Genomic DNA, 14,528 nt, shown 5'->3' on the forward strand with positions numbered 1-14,528 from the left:
GCCATTCACTGCTCTCAGCCTGACCTGCCTTATGGAGTTATTGTGAGGATAAAGAGAAGGAGGCATGCATGCTGCTTTGAGCTCATTGGAGAAAAGGCACCATAAATGCTAATATTAACAACAACCAAGCAAAAATCTGTTAACTATGGCAGGGGGGTTAGACCAAATGGCCTTTGTCCAACTCTGCGATTCTGTGATTCTTCAGTTTGTTGCTGTAACCACGAATTGTCTGACTTTTGTCTTGAGGGAACAAGTAGACTTGGACTAGGAAAGCTTGGTCTACAACTTCTTTCTCACCATTAGTATCAAATGTGCTGCTACACACTCTTTGCATACTGTTGACACATGTTTAGCTTATGGTCTGTTAAGACCCCTAGTTCCTTTTTACTTCTGCAGCTGTGAAGCTGTATCTGTGCATTTCATTTTTCCTGCCTGCATTTATCTCTGTTGAAATTCCTTTTGTTAGTTTTGGCCCAGCTCTCTGATCTGTTAAGGTGACTTTGAATCCTGATCCTGTTCTGCAGTATGAGCAGAAGAAGACAGGATTTGGTGTCATCTGCAAATTTAATAAGCATGCTTTTTCTTCCACTATCTAAACCATTTATAAAGATGTTGAACAATATGGGGCCCGGTGGATGAGCAGGATGAGCAGTCACCATTAGTGAGCTCTCTTTCAGTTTAGCATGGCCTAGCCCATAGTTTACCAGCTTCAAAACCAGTATGGCAACAAGCTATTCTGTGTAGGGGATTCTGGGAGCTGTAGTTCAAAAATGAACTTTTCTATGCTCCTAATACCTGAAAGATTGGATTCAGATTTCCACTGTTTCTACTCATTTGTTCAAGTGTCTTATTTGAACCAGCTTGAGAGCCAGTGTGCTGTAGTGGTTTGAGTGTTGGACTAGGACTCTGGAGACCTGGGTTCAAATCCCAGCTCAGCCATAGAAATCCACTAGGTGACCATGGGCAAGTCACACCCTCTCAGCCTCAGAGAAAGGCAATGGCAAACCGCCTCTGAAAAAACTTGCCAAGAAAACCCCATGATAAGGTTGCCATAAGGAGGAAACAACTTGAAGGCACATGACGACAACAAATCCCAAGTCTTCAGAGTTATTTTAGAGGTAAAATGCATGGAGAGAAACATTTATGCTCCTGTAAGTAAGAGTCTCAGAGAAAGAAGAAGAGAAAAATGTACCTGCCAGCATTGGAAGATGGCTCTGCTTTAGGTGTAAGAGAATGGTTTTGTTCAATATAATACAATGAGCAGACTTCAGGGTTGTCAGAGCTACTTAAAAGAAACCCATACCTACAACAAGGGAACCTTTGAGCACATCCTAAATCTAGGGATTTGCTTTCAGTACCAGAGCTGAAAAAATAAAGGACGGGCATGAACACCCTGAAAATAAATGGTGTCCTAGAGAATATATTGTCCAAATCTAAAACAACACATGACTAGCATTTTTTAAAATGTTGAAAGGTCAAAAAAGCAACATGATTCAATCGTTTTAAGCCAACTCATGAAGGTCTTTGCTGCTAGATGAAATGGGTTGTGTTGACTTGTTGTCCACAAAAGATAGTTCAACAATAGCAAAATAGTTCACGAAGCCAGCGTATCAGTCTGTTTTGAAATCTTTCCCCATGAGCAGCGCTAGAGAAAACACAGCTGGAGGAAAATCCACTAAAATGTTCTGCAATAGATACATTTTTTTATACTTAAAGCGAAGCTGGATATAGTTATCTTCTTCCACAGCTGCATCCAAACGATAGTCTTGATAATGCCCCTTAAATTCACATTTTGTAATCTTAACCCAGAAGGGAGACAAAAGAGACCTTTGTCCTTGCAGACTGTTAAACAGAAGTCTGCTATTCTCAAGAAGATTCTTGCTTGGGTGCTGATGTTGTTTTTGGAGACGCACCCCCCGCTTTACTCTTTTCTGGGCTTTTTTGTTGGAAACTCTTGGTCTTTGTGTGACTGACTCAGGAAAAAGCAGCTTTGTGAGTTTATTACCTTTCCATTTTGGTCCCAAGAGTGAGTGAGGATCTTCTTGGTCAGGATGTGAGTCATACTCTTTCTCCCACCTCTTCTGGGCTTCAGAGTGGCTTCAGATTCAGAACAATTGTTCCAGGGTAGTGCTGAGGTACATAATGTACATCTTTCTGTATGTTTCCTGTCTTAGAGTGCAGTGGCATCACTAAGGTTGGCATCACCCGGTGCAATAACTCACAGTGTCACCCCCCATTGACCTCCTCCCATCCCACACTAGACTGAATCCTTAGTAATATTTTTTGTACTGTTACTCATCAATCATAGTTTCTGCACATCACTGCATGTAATGGCAATAGTTGGGACACAAACAATTAGCAAATTTAAAATTACATTTAAATAACACTATCATATGCAAGCCTAAATGTATTTACATGTACATAGTTTCGTGTGGTTACAGTGAAAAACTGGTTAAATGTGATGTTTTTAAATAATATTTTAAAGGTTAAAATTGTAAAATTTTAAATGTAATTAAAAAAACAGCAACTGAGGCCTCTTTTCTCCTCCCGCTGAGCCTCACCCCACTCACACCATCTCTTCTGCTGAGCTCCATTGTTTTCAAGGGAGGCAGGTGAACACCATCGCCCATTTCTTCCCAACAGCAGATGATTGGGAAGCAGTGGTGTCACCTGGAGCAGCCCACATACCTCTAGTCATGCCTCTGTTGGAGTGTACATCTTATGCCCTTGCAGCAGTGTTGTTATTTCTGCCAGAATGGTTTCTGGAAGGCTGCCTTGAGAAAAGGAGAATGGGAGTGTGACATGGTCACGTGAAGAGCACCAGTCTACTGCAGTCTGAAAACCAAAATGCTGCAGCAAAGTATATTCAGTGCAATGAATTACAGTACAACAGATTTGCTATTGATTATACAAAACACTTAACCCCTTTGATCTGATGGTATGGCTGAACATGATCTGTTAACACTGGGATTAGTTTACTGTGTGCAGGGGATCACTTCTGACGATGAGTTTTCTTAAACCAGCTAAGGGACACATAATTTGCCCCAAATGTGGTAGCCATGCATTGCAGAGGATTGTAGCAGAGGGTCCTAAGTACTACAAGCATAGAGTTAATTTGGGGTGGTGGTCAGGCCTGCTGGGCCTTCATTTTTTTCCCCTTCTTAATACACATACTAGGTGTACCTCTCATTCTCTTCCTCCTTCTTTTGTTCCTTCAAGTCATTTCCAACTTGAATCCTATCATGGAGTTTTCTGGGGCTGAAGAGTGTGTGAATTGCCCAAAGTCACTCAATGGATTTCCATGGCCAACAAGGAATCAAACCCTGATCTGAAGCGTCATATTCCAGTGCTCAAAGCACTGCATTGTGCTGATTTTTCTAATGGTTGCATATTGTAGGTGAAAATTGGTAGTGTCAGTGGACAAATCATATTCGGTCATGAATGATTTACTCAGTATGGAATACTTGATATAGTTTTAAGGAATCCTAGGATTCCACAGAACATATATGAAGACAATGTCTTTAGTTTATAGAGTCAGTCTTAAGTGCCACAAAAATAGTAGCTCATTTTGCATCTGTGTGCTCTTTCTTAATTGCAAATGTGCACAAACAGTGATGTTGTTGTGCCTTCAAGTCATTTTTGACTTACGGTGACCCCAAAGGTAAACCTATCATGGGAGGTTTTCTTGGCAAGATTTATTGAGAAGAGGTTATACTACTCATAAAAGTAGACAGCAAATTAGGAATCTGTAGAAAGCCTCCTGTTTTAATTAGAGTGCCACCTTTTGATGGCTTGCATGTAGTGTGATGATTGTCTTAATTGGCTCACTCTGTTGGGCAATTGTTCTGACGTTTGGTGATCTTTCCTGATAAGCTGCTGTGGAACTGCAAGTTTCCTCAGAATACAGTTTTCAAATTACTAGTATAAGACTTACAAAGGAAGACTGTTCTTCTTTTCCTAACATCTGAGTCATGAAAAGGAGCATGCATCGCTCTCACACACTGTTTGCAAGAAGTCTAGGAGTGGTTGCCTTCACAGAATTGCTTTTTCCCTTTTGAAACAGACGTGAGGGACGTGGCACTTTTTTTGAGATGTGAGAGGTCAAGATAATTGTGGGAAGAGCTATGCATAATAGCCATGACAGCCTGCTTAGCTTACAGTTGGGTAGCTCTAAATATACCTCTGTGCGCTACTCACACATCAGATGTTAGATGGGGCCATAATAGCAGAGGCTTTTATATAGCCACTCAATAGAGCAAAGTAATCATTGCTTCCAGATGAGCAAATATAGGGGACTGTTTTGAAAATTGCGTGGGAATTTTTCCCACCCTACCTGGACTGTTGAGGAGCTACAAATGGCTTGTATTAGGAACATATGGACTACTGGTCTGTCAGGCTTAGTATAGATAGACATCAGGGAAGGAAATCTTTGATTCATAGAAAGCTTGAATCCAGCCCACAGGAGACCAAAGATCTGCTCTACTTGTTCACCAAATTGGGAAGGTGAGCAGGGTGGCAAGGAGATCCCCTTGTTAATTCTGATCCATGACTAGCAAGTTGGTTCCCCAAGATTTTAGGCATGAATTTTTCTCACCTTTACTTACAAATGCCAAGGACTGAACTTGGGACCATTTGAAGGCAGGGAAGCTGCTCTGCCATCCAGCCACTCTAAAATCATGTGAAATGCTGCTGACAGACAGAAGACTGACATGAATTTGGAGAAAAGCCAGAAAGTCCTAGCAGAAAATACTTTGCCTTTGTTAATTGCTTCATTATACTTATAACCTTGTTTTTCTCCTAGGAGCTCAAGGTGGGGTGTGTAGTGCCCCATCTCTATTTTTTTTTTTTTCTTTACAGCAATTCTGGGAGATTGGGTAGGTCGAGAGATGGGATAACCAGTTGCTATGTGGGGATTTGATGCTGGGTCTCCTTGGTTCAAGTATTCTAATCCCTTCACCACACTGCCTCCCATTAATATATTCTGGCAGGCAGACTAGTAAAAATGGGTGCATAGTTCTGTGAATTTATTTGCGAGGCTGCAATAACATCATAACCTGGGTCCTGAATGTAAAAAGGCTAGATTTTTCTCCCCTTCCTTTTCAAATTAGGATCTTTGCACATGGTGCATTTAATTTGCTTGCTTCAGACAGTGTTTGCTGCCAAAGGGATTAAGCAAAATGCTCATAACCCGTCTTGCTCATGGTGCAAACACATGGGGTGCACTTGTGTCTGGGATGGCTGGAAAAAACATGCTTTCCAGTTAAGAAGTTTACAAAGAGAAGTCCAGACTTGCACATAGTTTTCTGTTTGTGTCCATCTGGGCCTGCTCATTTCATCCTCGCCCCTTGGCAAATGTCCATTCTTGTATGATGCTCCCCTACCATGCATTTTGACCTTTGGCTCTTGTTGACTGTATGGGTCATCCAACTGCAAGCAGAAGCCGATATTCTCTAAGCTGCTGATGGAAAGTGGTCAAATGTGGTCAAGAAGGTGGCCATACCATATGGGCAGGTATCAGGAGTTGGCTCACCTGTTGTTATCAGCCAAATGGCATCTTCTATTGCAGCACGCTATCACCAAAAAAGCAGCCGATTCTCACCTGTCTGGTTTTCATCCAGACTTGGCTGGGTCCATTTCAATGGCTCATTCACATGCTCCTTCTCCAAAAATATATATGCTACCGCTGTTAGCAATTCCTTTTCCTGTGTACATACGATGGGCCCTTGGTTTCCACTGGAGTATGGCTCCTGGGCCTCCCATGGATACCCAGATCAGTGGATGCTCAAGTCTGTAAACCTGTCCCTTTTTCCAGAAGTTTGGGGAGTGATGTCTAGACAAAAGAGAGTGAAGGATTTCCCTCCTGACGTGAGGAACGCTTTACTGCCGAAACAAATTGTTAGACTTTTCCAAAACAGTCGCTAATTTTAATTCTTCCTAAGAATTTAGATGGGTGTAACTTCTCTCAAAACTTAATGGAAGCCAAAGGTCTTGTTTCCAGATGATGAAATAAAGGAAAGAGGTTTCTTCTTTGTATTCCTTTCAGACGAGGGATGTATCAAAATCGTCAGCTTCATGGGCAGACTGAATATAGACAAAGGGCCCTGTCAAGTATTGTAAGCAGAAAAATGGATGGGAGTGCTTCCATTATCCAGGGCTGGTGAGCCTTCTTGGTCAATACCAAGAGCCAAATCTTGCAGTCTGCTTTGCCAGCTGCAATGAGCCAACCTGTGGCTTTCCTTGGTAACCACCTTGACTGTAAAAACTGTCTGCAGTCTGGGATTGTGATTTATTTTTTGTTGCTTATGCTATCATTTGTTCCTAGTGTATGCACAAAGCCAAAACAGTGTGACTGATTGTGTCTCTCCTGAGAAAGAAATCCTGTAAGTTGCAGTCACCCCTCCCTATCCATCGATTCCTTATCCATGGATTCAACCATCCACAGCTTGAAAATATTTTTAAATATATAAATTCCAAAAAGCAATTTTGATTTTGCCATTGTATATAAGGGACACCATTTTACCATGCCATTGCATTTAATGGGACTTGAGCATCCATGGATCTATGGTATCTATGGTGAGCCTTGGATCCAAACCCCAGCAGATACCAAGGGCCCACTACAGTTAAAAATTTATATCAGAATCAAATATACCTTTCCTGAATTAATTACCATCAAGTCAGATTTGAGAAAGTATGTCAGTGAGAGACCAACTGCCAAGCTGAGGTCTTGCAAACACAGGAATTGTCACTTCCTTGGCTGCATCTGCACTGCAGAAATAATCCAGGTTGACACCACTTTAACAGCCATGGCCCAATGCTATGGGATTCTGAGAATTGTAGTTTTGTGAGACATTTAGCCTTCTATGTCAGAAAAGCTCTGGTGCCACAACAAATTCCCAGAATTCCATAGCACTGAGCCATGACAGTTAAAGTGGTGTCAAACTGGGTTATTTCTGCAGTGTGGATGCAGCCTTGATTGATCCAATCCGTTTGTAATGCACTCTTCCTTTTTCCCTAATGTCTTCCACTTTGCAATCTTTCGTCTTTCCTAGCGATTCACATCATACAAGATATGTCCAAAGTACAACAGCCTCAGTTCAGTTGTGTGCCTTCTAGGGAGAGTTTAGGTCTGCTTTGTTCCTGGACCCATTTGTTTTTCTTTCTAGTAGTCCATGGTATTTGTAGAACTCTCTTCCAGCACCACATTTCAAACGTGTTCTTTTTTCCTTTTCTTTTTTATGTCCTCATGGAAATGGGTTTCTCCGGTGAGTGTCTCTCTTCCTTGGTCTTATTCTGGTCTGTGAATCATCATCAGGCAGATGGTAATTTTGGAAGACCAGCAGACACAGCAAACTGCTAGTTTGGCTTTGTTGACTTGCCCACAGCCCTGCTGTAAGTGAAAACGGTGAATTAAAGACAAAAATAGAAGAAAAAGGCTACTCTTTCTCCTCCTCCTGCCCAAAAAAACCCGGAGGAACATATAATCTTCTATATTGCCAACTTGGACTGCTTTGAAGAAGTTGGGGGAGCAAGAGGCCCTGACTGTACGAGAGTAAAATTAAAACATTTGGATTTAAATAGTTTGTCCAGTAGTTGAGAAATATATGAGTCTAAAAGCCTTGAATGACTTAGTAGGGAATGCATGCCATAATCTTTCAATGGTTTTGAAAGCAGACATTCAAATCTTGGCTCTTCATGCAGTGTTTCTTCCCCTCATTTTTGTGACCTGCAGTGGAGCTGGTCTTCCCATGCTGGATGAGCCCAAGTGGGGGGAAAAGGTTGAAACACCTTACTGTTTTGTGTACAGTTGTATCTCAGTCGCCTTGATGTATGAGCTTTGAAAGGTGTCCTGATGTGCATTGTGTTGTGCTGTGTTGTGATACACAGCAATACTCCCTGGCTGGTATTTCAATACACAATGCATTGCACATTAAGTCCCAGTGTGCATTGAGACCAGTGTGCAACGGTCACTTTGCCAGCTCCCATATGTATTAACATAACAGTAGCCTCTTATTAGGTACAGATGTTACAGAACCACCTAGTTCTAATTTTCACAGACATCAGTCCACTTATGGAGATATAAATCTCCAACTGGATTCTGGCCAGTATTTTCTGAGTAATTGCTATCTTGGTAAAACACACAAAGGGCATTTGCATTTCTTTTTGCAAAAACATGGAACCATCTGGCCAATCACTTAGTATGCCACTTTGAGTAAGTATATTTCCCAGGGCACTCACAAGCTGGCTGCAAAGGTGATAGGCTTCCCCTATTGCTTGCATCAGGTTTTCAGAGGAATATCGCCTGTCTACTTATGAGTCCCATTTTTTTGCCTTTGTATACCATGGGAAGTTGGTGCAAATGTGCTTTATGCAGACTCTGGCAGCCACATGGAAAACTTAATGCAAGGATAGGACATTTGGCCCTTCTGATGGGTCTGTTGGACTTCAGTTCCTCAGTTCCATCATTACTGGTAATGCTGACTGGGACTTCTGTGAGCTGGAGCATCTGGCGGGCCAAAGGTTTCTTATTTCTGAGCTAGTACATACTTCTCAAATGTGCTTGTGATGTTTGATTGATTAATGGATACTGCTTAGCTCTGTATTAATAATATATTGTTCTCATCAGCCATGTAGCCACTTCCTCCAAATCCGGTGGCTTGCTGGGCACTGAAGTTTTCTCTTGCATCCATCAAAAAGACCAATGGAGTCCAGTAATTCTTTGTGTGATGTGTATTTCTGCATATCATCTAGCTCAATGGTGACAATATTAAGCACTATGATACTTCTAAATACAGGCAAGACTGTAAAGCACGCCTTTAAGTGCTGTCATGTGCCAAGTCCCTCAGGCATAATTTATTGCTCAAATGTGCACCATCTCACAACTGAATTGGTACACAAAGCCTATTATTTTGGGCATCTACCTTCACCCTTCTGGATAATGTGGCTCACTGTTTGGTTTCTTAAAATAAATGTGGGCAACCTCTTTTTTTAGCACCAGGAGGCCTTGGTGGGTGGGATGCTATTAGATACTAAAAAGGATGATGCGCCTAATAAATGTACATCTTTCTTTCATATAGTACATATTGTGCTGTTCTTTTTGGCAACCCAGAATAAACCACTCTGATATACTTTTACAATAGTGTTTTATAGATAATTCTGTCTTTTGGGGGGGGGGGGAGTGATTTATGTATGCAGTTGTGCACTGAAACATCAATGAGATTTACTGGTTGTGCATTATAAAGCCTGGATGGTCCAGACATTAAGGGTGCTTGCCTTATTTTCTGGATCCTGCATTGGGGCATGGATGGGATGTGGGAGATGGAAAGGGGCCAAGGCAAGAAAGGAGTGGTTATTGCTGAATAACAATGCATTGCTTCCAAAGGCCTCAGGTTCATCCTTGGCATCTCCTGTTAAGAAGAATTATGGTATCAAATCTAGGGAAAACATCTGGAAGACTTACTACCTGTCTTGAGTGTATAGGATGGGGACAAAATAGCCTCACCAAGTCCGATGTCTGCTAGATGTATTGGACTACTAATTCCACTATCCCCAGGTGGCATAACAAATATTCATGCTGTCTGGAAATCATGCCAGTCAAAGTCCAGCACAATTGGAAGGTTCAAGTCTAGGCTGCAAGTACCAACACTATGGTTCTATATAGTAATTTGTTAGATAGTGAGCAACAAGCAATACCAGTGAGATACTTTTGGAAATAATGTGCCTTGAATTATTATTATTATTATTATTATTATTATTATTATAATATTCAGTTTCTGGGCTTCCCAGAAATATCTAGAAGACAATTGCCTTCTTTCCTGGATGTTCCTAAGAAAGAATAGCCCTCTCAGCAAAACTAGATGGCAACCAGTATTCCAAATATCTTTCTAATGGTTCACCAGTGCTGAGCAGGGCTTGGAAAGTTACTTTTTCAAAACTAATTCATTCGATTTCCCAACTGTTCAAAGAGTAATTTGATATTCATTATGCTGATCAGGAAAGCTAATTTATTATATCAATTGTTACACTTCTCGTTGATGTTGTTGTTGTGTTGTGTGCCTTCAAGTCATGTCCAACGTACGGTGACCCTAAAGTGAACCTATCATGGAGTTTTCTTGCAAGCTTCTTCAGAGATGGCTTGCCATTGCCATCCTCCGAGGCTGAGAAAATGCGACTTGCCCAAGGCAACCCAGTGTATTTCATGGATGAGCAAAGATTAAAACCCTGTTCTCCAGAGTCATACTTTTCCATTACTTTCTTTTACTTTTTGAAGTGGAAAGAACCTTAAAACAGTAAGAAAATGGCAGAGAACTCTAAAATGCTGGATAAAATATTTTTTCAAAGTAATTTTGGAGAATAACTGGTTCTCATCACACAAAAAGGTAATTGGTGGAGTGTTTTCAAAATGATACTCCCATTATACTATTGCTGCTCAGAAAAATGATTTTAAAGGGAACAACATTACTTGTAACTCACGGCTGCCACCAAATACAGATTTTCAAATTATTAACAGCGTCTGAGAAATCAGGATTAGCTCACCTGCCCCCTCTGGCATTCTAACAGACATGAATCCCACTCACAGCGACAGCTAGGTATTAAACCAGTGACGTTTAATTACAATTATGGGGTCAAAGCTGATTAAAATACCTTAAGAGAGACCACGGTTAGCTTATAGCCACAGCTGACATACATCAGTACTTACATAATGCTTAAGTGTAGTTACAAGGAAAGAAGAGGACTCTCCCCTGCAGTTAAGAGAATGGCCATTATCTGCACATCTCTATTGACCCTAGGTGTGTACTGTATTGGTAACCTCTGTATTTACTTTCTGATAATCAATACAGTTTTGTTCTTTGTGAACAGTGAAACCCAGATTTCATCCATAGCAACTCCAAGATGATGCTCAGGTGTTGTTCTTGGGTAGGAATCCTCTCCTTCCTTCCTTCACTTACTGTCACCCATGTTAAAATATGGATACCATATGTGGGCAAGGTTGTATGTGATTTGGATAGGCAGCTAATACTTTTTTCCATTTTATCTGCTTGTTTTGTTTGCATGACTTCAAGCACAAACTTAAACACATCTCCTTGTTGTTGTTGTTGTTGTTGTTGTTGTTGTTGTTGTGTGTCTTCAAGTCATTTTTGACTTATGGCGACCCTAAGACTATCATAAGGTTTTCTTGGCAGGTTTCTTCAGAATGGGTTTGCCATTGCCATCCTCACTCTTATCCTCAGTGGAAGGCAAAAGCAAACCTCCTGTGAACAAATCTTGCCAAGAAGACCCCATGATAGGTTCACTTTAGGGTTGCCATAAGTCGTAAACTACAATAACAATAACAAAAAGAGAACCAGTTTTAATTTACAGCAGCGCATAGTCTTTAAAAAGAAGTATATGAAATCCCTCCAATAGGCTCTTGGGTGTCTTGCTGACTAAATCTTCACCTTCCTTTTAAGGGAAATCCACAGGTATGATGTTCTGCTATCCGCTGATGTTGGATGGAAAGCTTTCTATTGGAACAAGTCGCATTATCAGTGAAACTGGTCAACTGAAATGGATGTAATATCTGTTGAATCTAAAATAAAAGTTGTAATGCACTTTATATCCCCAGGAAACCTATTTATGTGCCAACCTCTTCAGTCATGCTAAAATTAGTATGCTTTCAGTGTCTTTATTTTTTTAACCTTAGAATCTATTAAGTTGTTCTTTATTAAAATATTTACAAGTGTTTCAGGTTCCAATAAAAAGCCACTTCCTAGTAAAACTTTAATTGAATTTATTTAAATAGAACATTTAAACCACACTGTGTGCATCTGTCTCTGTTTCCTCCTTGCTGCAATAGCTTTAAGACCTCTCTCTGATACTTGGTAAGCATACTAAGCAGAGGCTGGACATGTGAACATCGGGGATATTATTATTATTATTATTATTATTATTATTATTATTATTATTATTTAAATGAATTTATTTAATTAATTTTGTAGCCTGCGGTACAATCTTTGGTTACTAGGTGGCAGACTTCCCAACCAGTGCAAAGGAAGCTGTAGTTGGACTGAACATAGTCATTTCTCAGGAGAGACTCTAGGCAAGTCAGAGAGCATCCTTCTGCAGAGCCCTCTCAAAAAGGTGGATGGATGGATGGAAGATGTTCAGCTATTTAATGGAGTGGGAGCAGGGAGTAGAAGAGGGAAAGCTGGATGCACACTTGGTTGTAATGAAAGAGAGGCCAGCAGGAAAGAAAAAAATGGGTGAGTGGAGGGAAAAAGTACCTAGGTAGATAGTAAGGAAAGAGTCCCACCATGGGGTGGGAACTAAGAGTTTTCTAATAAATGAAAACTAGATACTTTGCTATTCTATATAGCCCAGGTTCACTACCCAGCAGATCTGGCTGAGAGGAGGGAAAAAACCCTGAAGTTCATTTTAGACAGTCCAGAACCTGAGGGACTACTGGTCTGATTCAATATAAAGCAGATTTTTAATGCTCAGTGTCCACGCACATTACTTGTTTTGCTTCCACTACAAACCCACTATAGATAAAATGAACTTCATTGGTAACTTCATGGCCAGCGCACAGCTTAGCACGTGCTTAGAGCTGATGGTGTATCCTTGCTGTGCAAATCTGCAGTGTCCGTATGCGAATTCATGCCCTCACATGATAGTCATACTTCTGCCTCTGTGCGCAGTTGTGAGCAAGTAATCAGTATCCTTTAAAGGGGTTAACGGCTTTACTGGAATTTGTACAAGATTCTTTTTCAGCATGCTTCAAATTAAGTTCTGATGCTTATTTCTTAGGCTTCATTAAGTTTGCGGTCTGACAATGTTATGCTCTTTTCTGCTAGCAGTTAAGGGAAGGATTACTTTTAATATCCTGATCTATATTTCTTAATATCCTGTAAAGCATTTTTATAATGCTAATGCCAAACAGGTTGTGGTGCATTCAAAAGGTTCAAGCTAGGTTTTAAAACTGATGCATCAGATTTCCTCTTTACTAATCACAATTTTGCATCCAGTATCTCTCTCTTCTACTTAATGATCTACATTTCATGCTTTACATCTGGTGATCCTCAGATCATACATAAGGGGTTAAAGGCTGATAGAAGCATATGATTTTGGACCCTGATCAGTGGTGCATCCCTTGTTTTTCATGCAGGTCTCAGATTCAATTAAAGGCATATGAGGACATATGAGAGGGGCTTTCTGTGTTGTGGAAACCTACATTAGCATTATTATAGCATTAATTTAAAATGTCTTTTTGTTAAAGCTTGGGTGGGGTGAGGTGGGGCGGCTAATGATTTTGCCCAAATCTGTACATATACAATACATGGTTTTAAACATTTTGAATTGTTAAATCATGTGATATTTTGAGACAGTTTAGATGATCTGCTACTGTTTAAAACTTTAAAATTTGATTTAAAACATTTAAATTGATCTTGTTTGTATGTTAAGCTGAAATCATCAGATACAGGACGAATCTCCCTTATCCAAAATGCTTGGGACCAGAGGTATTTGGGATTTAGATTTAGGAATATTTCCATATACATAATGAGATACCTTGGAGATGATGGAACCCAGGTCTAAACATGAAATCATGTTTATGGCATATGTGGCTCTGACAGTTTTGTATGTAACTTGTACACATAGCGAGAAGGTAATTTTGTACACAATGCTTTTTAATAATTTGGGGCATGAAACAAACTTTGTGTACAGTGAACCATCAGAAAGCAAAGGTGTTGCTATCTCAGCCACCCGTGTGGACAGGATTGGATTTGGATTTTGGAATTCCAGATTCCAAGTGCATATGAAACATAAATGAATTTAGACTTGGGTCCCATCTCCAAGATATCTCATTATGTAACCAAATACAGGTATTCCAAAATTGGGGAAAAAATCCAAAATCTCTCTGGTCTTAAGCATTTCACTTAAGGAAGAGTCAACCTGTATAACTGTGAGCCTGTTATACTTTTTACATTCAGGGGCTCTTGATCAAAGCAGAGGTGGAAGGAACCTCTCACCTTCAAATTCTGGTGTGAGATACTCTCTGGCTTGGACTATAGGCTGTTGTAGCATTTTAGTACACACTGGCTAAATTCTCACTACTTGTCAGGTAATGCTGGTACGTCCATCTGGACCACCATTTAAATTGTTTTAACTATGGATAGCAGTGAGCTAGGATATCCTGAGATATCCTCAGTGTTTGGTAGATTGATAGCTATTAATCAGTCTAAACAGAAGCAGTCATGGGAGTAGTTTGGTTGTCTTTATGAGTCCAGCAATTGAGTTGCTTTAAATTTTTGGCAACTGAGAAAAAGAGAGAAGGTTCTTCAGATCCATATTTTAAAAGAGAGACACACACTCCAGACTTCAGGTGACTCATTTGAGGAGAAAAGCAGGGTTTGAACATCTGTGTTTGCCCTGTCTGGATTTTATTTTATATTGGCCTACTTTTATAGTTCCTGTAAGGAGATTTATAACAATTTTTGTAGCGTACGTGTTCATCTACCAAGGAAGGGGAAATTAATACATGTTGTGCAATGTAT

The 14,528-nt window shown here is 40.3% G+C and overlaps 1 protein-coding gene across 1 annotated transcript in view; it reads left to right on the top strand.

Annotated features, from left to right (window-relative positions):
* CHSY1 (chondroitin sulfate synthase 1) overlaps nucleotides 1-14,528 on the top strand; it is a 78,156-nt gene that overhangs the window by 51,059 nt on the left and 12,569 nt on the right. The gene's annotated exons all lie outside the window — the stretch shown is intronic.

This window comes from Sceloporus undulatus, chromosome 6 (assembly GCF_019175285.1).
Source record: "Sceloporus undulatus isolate JIND9_A2432 ecotype Alabama chromosome 6, SceUnd_v1.1, whole genome shotgun sequence".
NCBI lineage: Eukaryota > Metazoa > Chordata > Lepidosauria > Squamata > Phrynosomatidae > Sceloporus > Sceloporus undulatus.